Here is an 11,020-nt window from a genome sequence, read left to right on the forward strand (position 1 = left end):
AGACCCAGAACAACAAGAATCAAGAAAGTACAATTTTTCAAAATAAAACAAAACTACAAAGTGCTATAAGTAAGTGCCATTTAAGTGCTACTAAAAGTGTTTAATTTCAAAGAGTTGTTATTTTTTTTTTTTTTCATTCATTCAAGGTACAGTCGGAAGAGGTGTGTTTTTAGTTTTCGGCGGAAGATGTTTATACTTTCAGATGTCCGGATGTTGATGGGGAGCTCATTCCACCATCTAGGAGCCAGAACAGCAAACATATATACTTACATACATATATATGTATGTATGTATGTAAGTATATATGTATGTATGTTGTCTTGGCTTATCCCATTACTTCATTGTTTCCCTGTTTTTTGCATCCCCTCCTTGTCTCCCCTGTCCTTGTGTGTGTGCATGTACATATATCGTGGTTGCTGTCTCCACTTCTGGCACCTGGTGCTAGTTCCACACCTGATTTGTGTGTCATTCAACAGCTAAAACATTATAAAGGAAGTTGGAGGTTGTGCTAGGTCAAACTTTGAGACACTGGTGTGGTGCTTTCTAAACAACTTTTGTGTCTGCTCTTCAAGTTGAGGTGGGTGAAATGCCTTTACATCTTAGGTGGAAACATTTGAAAAAATTTCAGGGGCATTCTGAAGATGGACTGCCAACAACACAGGTACTTCTTCCATGTTGGGAGCGTGAAGGGGCCAGGAGGGAGTGTGTTGCATGGAGCCGTATAACAGTAGCCAGAGAGATGTCATTAAGTCAGAAAAGTTACATCCCTACCTTTGTCAGTAACACCACCCTGGCTGTTCCCTCACTGTCTACTGATTTCTACTTTCTGGAAAAAGGGGCAAGGATGTTTCAGAGAACAGGAGAACCTTTTGTCATTTGACAGTTAACATGGTGGAGATGTAAGCGATTGCTGCAGCATCACAATGGGTAGAAGAGTTACAAATCAGGATGGTTGTTTTGTATATGGGTTCATGCTCACATGAAGCATGTTATGCAATGGCGTCATACTAGTATAGGATTCATGTTTGATTGTCGTTACTGTGCTAGTGAAAGTAAAACGTTGGCATTTATTTTATACCATAAACATTCTAATCACCTGTGCAGTACAGTTCTAGCAGGACAAAAATAGTTTTGTCCTCCTCCGTAATGAAAGTTATTTTGTGTAAATATACTTTTGCATCAAAGCATAACTAACTTTTTGCCAAATAAAAGTTCAATTTTCAAAGATTTTTGTTTAATAAAAAAATAATGCATACACAAGTTGCAATACGCAATTGAAAATGTATTTTTATAATTGTTAAACAAACTGCCAGACTTCTGTGGTGCTGTTATCGTAGCATGCTTCACGTCAAGGGCCCTAGGCAGTTTGGGATTTGGCTGCAATGCTTTTTACCCCTGAGTGTTTTATGGACTCAAACACTTCAGACAATGAGTAGAGAAGTAGAGGATTTTTATTTTGGGGTGAACTATCCCTATCCCAAATAGCCCATTAAAAGCGGGTCAGAAAGTGCCACCACTCACAAATATAACATATTTAATATATAACATTATACTCTCATGCTAACAAGTACAAGATAGAGCAGGGCATTTGTGGAGTGTTGTTTTGTTTGGATTGTGCTATTTTTAAAGTTGTCACCAGACAGTGGTGAGCTGCAGCAACCTAAAAAATGATCATGTTGTCTCTACAGGGAATATTGCATAAATAGATGTGATATAAATGTATAAAAGCCACCGTACCACCTAACTGAGCACAAGGGGGGTGAGAAGACTCACTGTGGGAGACTGATCAACTGTTCTGACTCAAGTTAAGACTTTTTCCCATTCAATTAAAGATAAAAGATGCAGATGTATTCAATATTTAATATATTTTACCCCAACATCAGTAATGTGCACTGGATTCAGCCTTCTCAGATTAAATCATAATGACTCTCATAAAGTGAACATAATGTCAATTGTGGTGCGTCAATGTCTGAGTGAAAATCCAGTTTTCTTTTTACATCTACTACAACGGGAGATTCAACCAAAAAATCCTACACAGACTGAAAGTTAGAAGGTCTGTTGTCACCAGTCCCACCAGATTTGCTCTGTAAATAGACAACTTCCTGAAAATAAAACATAAAGGAAACAGTTGGTGTGACGTGCAGACACGCAGCTGGAAATGGATAAATAATAGCGCCACTCATGAATAAAAGATGATAGAGAACAAAGGCAATGTACTGCCATGAGAGTTTCCAGAGCAGCACTAAAAGGAGCAAATGATGAATACAATTAAATCAAGTTACACTTTCATTGACCATTTCTGAATTATGTTTTATCTTGCGGCTTACCCAACTGAAGTCAGGTGAAATCAGGTCACTGTGGTTTTAGAGCTGGAAGACTTTGGACTCCAGTAGGTAATAAATAAACAAAAATTGCTCAGTTTGAATATAGCAATAGGATTAATAGGTTAAGGATGATTTAGAATTATCTGTCTCATGATGAAAGTGTAGTTTCTCCAAAGGTAATGTGACGACCCCTTCCACCCTCACCTGGGGTCGGATTTATAACCGTTGCATACGCACAAAGCGGGCCCTGAAACGTGCGTACGCCACTGCTCACGCCAAAGTTGGGATTTATAAAAACGAACTTGACGGGAAAATGTGCGTATATCCCAGCGGGTCGGATTTATAACCGTTGCGTATGCACAAAATGGGGCCTGAAACTTGCGTAAGCCACTGCTCACGCCAAAGTTGGGATTTATAAAATGAACTTTACGGGAAAATTTGCGTATTTCTAAGCAAACTCTGACCCATGCGTACGAACATTTTGGAGACGGGAAAGTGGAGATGCAGACATGAGGTGGTGAACTGAAGCCAGATTATTGATCCACTTCATCATTTACATTAAAACCAACATCTTAGTTTTGCTCGCGCGACATATCTGCTCCACCCAAGCCTTTTAATAGAAAAAATATATAAAACAACTTACAGCAAATTACGTTCATATTCTATTTAACAGTGGAGTTACAGAGCCGAGTCATTAATAGTTTTTAATAATATCGTCTATAATATCTGCACAGAGCGCACAGGAGATCACTTAAGAAATGAAGACACTTTCCAAATAATATCCCAGTGGAGGTAAGGATCCACTGATGTGAGGGAATCGGTCCGATTCTCTAAATAAATAAATACTGCCGTGACAGTGGTGCGGGGTTCTGCGTGGTGTGCATGTGAATGGAAGGACGAGGAGGAAGCGAGGGTTCAGCGATTTCTGATCTCACACATTGTGTTATCCACAGCAGCGGCAGAGTGTCAGTGTATTTTCTTTATTAGTGACATCACTGCTGTTCCATAAAATCGCTCTTCAACTAACTAACGAACACCCCAATGTCAGTGTCAGAAAGTTTCACTTCCTCTTCACATTGCTTGATGCCGTGCCTCCGTCAGGACTCACGGTGGAAACCCATTGGTCAGCGGCATCATTTAATGTTCGTGCCGTGCTTTGCATTGACCATTCATGGTTGATGATGGGCGTGTGGAGGGCGGATTTAGAGGCAGATCCACGTACGAATGTGCGAAAGTGGACTGTGAACATTGCGTTCAGGTGTGCGTACGCACGGTTTTATAAATCGGAATTAGCTTTGGCCAACCCCATTTCCGGCTTTTGTGCGTACACACACTTTTAATGGGAATCCTACGCAATCCTTTATAAATCCGACCCCTGGACACTAGGTGTCCCTGTTCTTCCTTCACCAGAACTGTAGGGGGAGTGGAGGTCGGCGACAATCAGAGCACATCTCGGCCAGGTGTGCTCAGCCCTTTAAAAGGCTGGCCAGATTCGTCTCGCGCTCTCTCTCTCTCTCTCTGGCGCTACATTTGGGACGAGGTTGGCTTTCCCGGACGCCAGCACCCTTCTATGTTTTGTTTTTGGAGACTTTGGTTGTGTGGGAGATGTGCGGGTAAGTTGCTGCTGTTCTTTCCCGGTTATGCGAAAGGGCGGACTCCCTTTGGAGTTTGTTGGGGTTTGGTAGTGTGGTGTGAAAGTGGTTAGAGCAGTTGTCTCGGGAGCACGTCCGAGGCTGCAGGTGGAGTCCCCAGTTTGGTTGCTTCACCAGGTTTGCGGGATTCAGTGCATAAATACCCACCACAACTAGCACCTGAAGACTAGGGGGGAGCTTTAGTCAGTTTCTGGTTAGGCAGTCAGCGGGATAGCGCTGCAGTGACGTGTTGCTGTGTAAGGCGGTGCACAGAATTAAGAATTATATTTAAGGCAGGTTAGCTGTGTTTTTACTGTGGATGAGTTTTTGAGTGCTCCGTCCGAGGAGTTATTAGAGCGCTGTTCGCGGGATCAATTAATTAAAATTGCTGATCATTTCAAGATGGATGTCGGGGATGAACGTTTAAAGGAGAATGTCAGGAGTATCCTCCGTGATCATCTGGTGGAAATTGGAGTAATTGACACAAAATTCCAGGCCACTGTTTCTCCAGAATCTGGTGCTACTGCTCAGTCTTTCTCCGAGTCTGCGTTAACGTTTGAACAGCGTAAAGAACTGTTATTGTTACAGCGGGATGTGAGTCATGGGGAAATTAAAACGAATGGAGTTGTAAGTTCGGCGACTGAGTTTCTCATGTTGAGGGCCAGGTCCTTGTTTCTCCTGCGCTGTCACGCTCTTTTGATGTGACCAGTTGTCTGCGTCTGATTCCTCATTTTTGTGAATGGGATGTGGACACGTTCTTCTCTCTCTATGAGCGCGTCGCCGACAGTAGAGACTTGACGGATTCCGAGCGAACATTATTGTTGCAGTGGGTGTTATCAGGCAAGGCTCAGGAGGCGTACTCCGCGCTGAGTATTGCTGATAGTAAGATCTACGAGATGGTTATATCTGCGGTGTTAAAAGCATACGAGCCGGTGCTGTAAGCATATCGCCAGAGATTCAGATCATGGGAGAAATCAGGTACACAGACTCACATGGAGTTCGCTAGAGAGCTAAACATTCATTTCAATCGATGGTGTAATTCACTGAACGTGGACAATTATGGTGATTTGTGTAATTCGTTCTAGAGCAATATAAAAATACAGTACCCTCTCAGATAGCGTTGTATTTAAATGAGCATAAAGTAAAGACCGCGACGGAGGCCGCTGCTCAGGCTGAGTACGTACTGACGCACCTCAGTTACGGTGAGTATAGGGCTCCTGATGGTGCTGGTTCCCAAGGGGAAGAGCGTAAGTTCCGCACGGCGGGTAAACACTGGCCAGAGGGAAGCAACCCGCGTCCTTATAAACCAGAGAGGTCCCCGTGCTCTCAGCTGCAGTTTGATCCGGATAAAGTGTTTAATTATTGTAAAGGAAGAGGACATTGGAAAACCGAATGTCCTATTAAAGCAGGGGCTAAAGGTGGTTCTGAACGCGGACAAGTGAGGCCCATTGCATTGACTGCTCCTGTCAGAACACTAAGTCCCAGTTTTCTACCATGTGTTGATGCTCCATGTGAACAAGTAAAGCCTTCATTAGAGCTTGCACGAGAGAAATCCGATTATTCTGCTTTTGTGTCTGATGGTCAAGTGTCTTTAGTAGGCAGTAGTGTAAAGGTGCCAGTGAAAATCCTGAGAGATACTGGAGCTTTCGATTCATATATTCTGAGCTCTGCTGCCGTTTTCTCAGCACACTGACACTGGAGATTACATTCTTTTTTTTTCTTTTTTTTTTTACACATCTTTTTATTGTTTTTGTTTTTCGTTCACATACAACAATAATTCACACATACAGTGTATACAAAAAATGTTATAGGCAGAGAATAGCAGTAGGATGTCCTACACGATGTATGATATTAACAAAAATCTTAAACTGAGCCAGAACGGCCTCCATGAACCACAATTAACCCTTGACCCTTCCCTCCCACTGATAAGAAAAAAGCAAAAATAAATACATAATTAAACCAAAACATACTTTACATTACATAAAAAAAGAAAAAAGAAAAAAAAAGAAATTAGTTGTTGAGATAATAGAGTAGTAAATTGTACAGAGTTTGGGGGGGGGGGGCATCTAGTCACTTTCAGGGTGAATAGTAGTGCTGTTTAAGTACTCTAAGAAAGGCTGCCAGGTTTTGTTGAAAGCGTTATCAAAACCCGACAGAGAGAATCTAACCTTCTCAAGTTTGATATAAAGAAGGATCTCCCTAAGCCAGCTATTATGTGAAGGTGGAGCAACTTGTTTCCATTTAAACAAAATAAGGCGCCTGGCCAGTAGAGTAGTAAAGGCCAGTACCCGGCGTTTCGATGCAGGGAGGCAAAGTGTCATAAGTGGAGGCAGGCCAAACAGGGCAGTGTAAGGCTCAGGGTTAAGATCCACTTCAAGCACTGTTGAAAGTGTATCAAAAATTTGGCACCAAAAGCTGGTGAGAATCGAACAGGACCAAAACATATGTGTGTGATTAGCAGGCGACTGCTTACATTTATTACAACTGTCACTGGTGCCTGGGTAAATCCTCGCCAATCGTACGTTTGTGTAGTGCACTCTGAAAAGAACTTTACACTGTAATAAGCTGTGCCTGGCACATATAGAGGACGTGTGAACTAGCCTAAGGATTTGGTCCCATTGGTCGTCCGAAACTGGAACTCCTATCTCCTGCTCCCAGGTGTGCTTCAGACGAGCCGTTGGGTCAGGGTTGAGGGAGTCAATGGAATTGTAAATCACAGAAATGGAGCGCTTTTGAGGGAGGGAAAGAGGGAGGGAGGACCAACGAGTCAGATCTAGCTTGCACTTGTCAAGGAGAGGGCGAAAATTTTTATTAAAAAGGTCCTTGAAAGATGCAGTCACAAATATGCCGAGATATCGAAACCCCTCTGAAACAACTCTAAATGGGAAAGAAGATGGCGGCATCTTATTTATTGGAAGAAGTTCACTTTTATTAAAATTTAACTTGTAACCAGAGTATCTGCCAAATTGGGTTAAAATGTCTGAGATAACAGGGACGGATGAGGCTGGGTTAGACACATATAATAACAAATCGTCGGCATAAAGGGACAGCTTGTGGGTGACATCATTTCTGGTGATGCCCTCAACTCGCCCCTCCCCCCGAAGCCAGATCGCCAACGTTTCGATAGCCAGAGCAAATAGGAGGGGGGAGAGGGGGCATCCCTGTCTGGTGCCCCGACAGAGGGCAAAAGGGGGCGACCTCAAACCATTTGTAAGGATATGGGCAGTTGGAGAGTCATAAAGCAGTCTAATCCATGCAATAAAGTCGGAGCCGAAACCAAATTTAGACAGGACGCAGTACAGATACTTCCACTCAACCCTGTCAAACGCTTTCTCAGCGTCTAAAGAAATTACCACCTCAGGTGTGACAGGATTGGGGGAGCCAATAATGTTGAGAAGTCTCCTAGTGTTGGACGAAGAGCTCCTTCCGGCCATGAACCCAGTCTGGTCTTGCCTCCCGCACTTCCGCCGCTGCAATCGGAGCGCCCAGTTCATCAGCCAGATTGCCATCAACTTTGGGATATGCGAGATCCTCCAGAGGATTGTGGTTCTTCCAGATTTCAGGCGAATACTCTGAAGTATACAGGTCAGAATAGAAATTCAAAAACGCATCATTTATTGTGAAGTCAAACTAACGCGACAATTAAGAAACTCACATCGCAAGCTGGAATGGAACCTTTCGGCAGTCCGAGTTTGCCGCACGGACTATAAAGGAGGCGGCACAACATCTACATAAGGAAGTGAAGAGGGAAGACGCAAACTGAAGCGTGCTTAGTATCTGATCCCGTGCAAACAAATCTACAAACGCCAGAGAGGCAGCCGGTAAGACACCGAGCCCATCAGGAGAGACTGCGGACCCCAAATGAAATATTTGTGCGTTCGATAGCCGCTAGTGTTAGCCACGGGGCCGAACCGGCAGTGCTGTGGTTAACCCTGTAAATGCCAGTGTTTGTCAAGTTTGATTCTCATTCATAATTTAATGATGTCATGATTGTTTAAATTAGGAACATGATTGTTGAGTGAGCTTATATGTTGCAGATTAATAAGTTAAAATGATTATGATGAAATTATATTATTAGGATGACATTTAAAAATTAGGTAAATGTAAATTATTTAAAATCTGTAATAGTAACTTAATAAAATCCCTAGATACATTAATAATGATAAAAGTGGGAGAATTTAGGTTGCACTTTGTTTAATTTAAGAGGGAAAAGGCAATAATTGTTGAAATGTATATTTTCCAGAACATTGTAGAAACAACCTTTTTCTTGTTTATTGTTTTAAAAGGTTTTTCACCTAACTGCTACCTGCTTACTAGCAAACGACCTACTTGCCTGAAACCTTAAAATCACAAAATAAAAGAAGATAAAAAGGAAAAGAAAAGTGTGGTTATTGAGTGAAGCCCAGCAACTCTGCATAGATTTCCAACTCCTTTAAGTGGAGACTGCACAAAGAAAGGGAGGAACTTGACATTTATCATTTTGGGGTCGGTGACTGCCGACCCCGATGGTAATTTTATCCTAGGGATCAGTCTCGAAAGAGCTGCGGTTCAAGCTTGATGGGCAAGAAGTTTGCCCGCTTTATCTCCCATTTCCAAATAGCGTTGCTTTGTTTTTAACAATTGTGTTTCAACCTTGGATGTTGACAGGCGGTCAAACTCAGCCTGGAGTTTAAGACGTTGGTCATAAAGGGAGGGAGTTGGGGCGGCGGCATGTTGTGTGTCGATACTAAGTAGTTGCTCCGAGAGCCAGACCACCCTTTCCACGTCCGCTTTTTTCTGCCAAGAGGCAAACGAGATCGCCTGTCCCCTCAGATAAGCTTTACACGCCTCCCAAAGAGTGCTTTTTGTGATGTCTGGGGTGTCATTCGTCTGAAAAAATTATATATATAATATTATTTCCTCCTGAAAAAATGTTTTAAAACGTGAGTTATTCAATAAAAAGTGAGAAAGTTTCCACTGAAAATGTGGAGGACGGTGGTTTGGAAAGTTTATGACAGCGGACGTAGGAGCATGGTCCGAGATCACTATACTGTGATACTCGCCAGAGTTGACCCAATGCAGCAGCCTGTTATCGGCAAGAAAAAAATCGATTCTGGAATATGTACGATGGACATGGGAGAAGAATGAAAAGGCCTTAGTGGTTGGATTAAGAGATCTCCAAGGATCACACAGACCAAGCTGGTTCATAAAAGATTTCAATGTATTAGCTGAACTGGACAAAGTGAGGGACCTAGCGGAGGACTTATCTAGAACAGGATCTTGAATAAGGTTGAAATCGCCACCTATAATAGGGTAATGACTGTCCATGTCCGGGAGAGAAGAGAAAAGATGGGTTATGAATTTGTCATCATCCCACACAGGGGCATAGACACTCACTAAGATAACTGGGATGTCAAACAGCCTGCCTGAAACAGCCACAAAACGGCCATTGGGATCTTCAACTGATTTTGTTGGTTCAAACGTTATATTTTTACTTATAATGATGGCCGCACCTCTCGCCCTCGCAGAAAATTTAGAATGAAACACGCGACTCATCCAAGGTCTTTTAATACGTGAAATCTCAGAGGTCTTAAGGTGAGTTTCTTGAAAGAAATAAATATCCCCTTTGAGCTGTTTCAAGTGTGAGATCACCCTGCCCCTCTTGATTGTTCCATTGACTCCCCTAACGTTCCATGATACCAACCTGCAGCCATGATTTGAAGGAGTAGTTGTATTATGCATTACTCACCCTTTGTCAAGCGGAAATGTACGGTGGTAATGCCCTTGGGGGGGGGGGGGGGGGAACAAAAGAAACAAACACAAAAAGAAAAATGAAAAGAAAAAGAAGAGAAAAAAGAAGAGAAAAAAACATTCAAAAACCCCTGTATAGCTTCCAGTTTCTTTATACTCACTTATCCCCATAACTTCTCCACTCCCGCTGGATTAAATGTAACCCAGATAATACAGAGGGTCCAACATTAATTGAAAAATGTTTCACTGCCTCCCATGTTATAAGGCATAAGACCAATTTACTCACACGTGGACACGAGCGTTTTAGACAAACGATCGTTTAGAGAAGGAGAGAGAGATAACAAAAACAAAAACAAAACAACCACACAGTATTATAGATAAAGCCGTGCGAGTTTTCCTGTTGTGTCGCCTCTACAGAACAGTAGGGGACGATATGACCCGGGAAGAAAAAACAAGGTTAGCGAGGCTGCATCTTCATATAACCAAAGAGAAAAATAAACCACATATTTATCCGGACACACACTGTGATATAACAAACAACTTTGTATTAAATGTTTAACTAATATTACCCCTACTGGAAAATGAAAAGTGTAATCAGCGACTAACAGTTGTGACATGGCTAATCAAAACAAACCGAGGTAGACTCCATACTCAGCATCAGGTGAAGATTTACAAATGGTGAAAAAGTCCCAGTGTTCAGAAAGCATCCTAAGACACTAGAAAGAGTTCACAGTTCACATCTGTTGAATGTTATCGTGTCGAGACACTCTTACCGGCTGGACGAGTCATCCCGAGGCCTGTGTTGGTAATGTTGTTAGCGTTAGCCGCTAGTGATTAGCCCGTTCAACGATTGCGGAGCCGATCCGGTGATGCAGCCTCAGGAGGCGGACTGGTTCCCCGCGAAGGCAACGGCCTCCTCGGCCGAGGAGAAACGTTTCTTAGAGCCATCTTTCTTGGTGATTTGAAGCTTTGCAGGGTAGAGCAGAGCCGGCCGGAGGCCCAGGTTGTACAACTTGGCCATGACCTCGCGGTAGACCACCCGCTGCTCTAAAACGTCGGGGCAGTAATCCTCGTAGATGCGGACTGGCGAGTCGCGGTACTTCAGGTCGTTCCTCCGTTTGCGGGCCTCCCGGACTATAAGCTCCTTGGTCTGGTGCCGGTGAAGGCACACAATCACGGGTCTGGGCCGTCTCCCTGTCGCGGCTTAGCAGCTAGGGAGCGGTGGGCCCAATCCAGCTCGGGTGGGGTTTGTAGCACCTGGTCTCCGAGTATCTCCATCAGGACGTCCGAGAAGAAGGACGTAGGTCGGGGACCTTCTATGGACTCAGGCAGGCC

This window comes from Pleuronectes platessa, chromosome 8 (assembly GCF_947347685.1).
Source record: "Pleuronectes platessa chromosome 8, fPlePla1.1, whole genome shotgun sequence".
Classification (NCBI taxonomy): Eukaryota; Metazoa; Chordata; class Actinopteri; order Pleuronectiformes; family Pleuronectidae; genus Pleuronectes; species Pleuronectes platessa.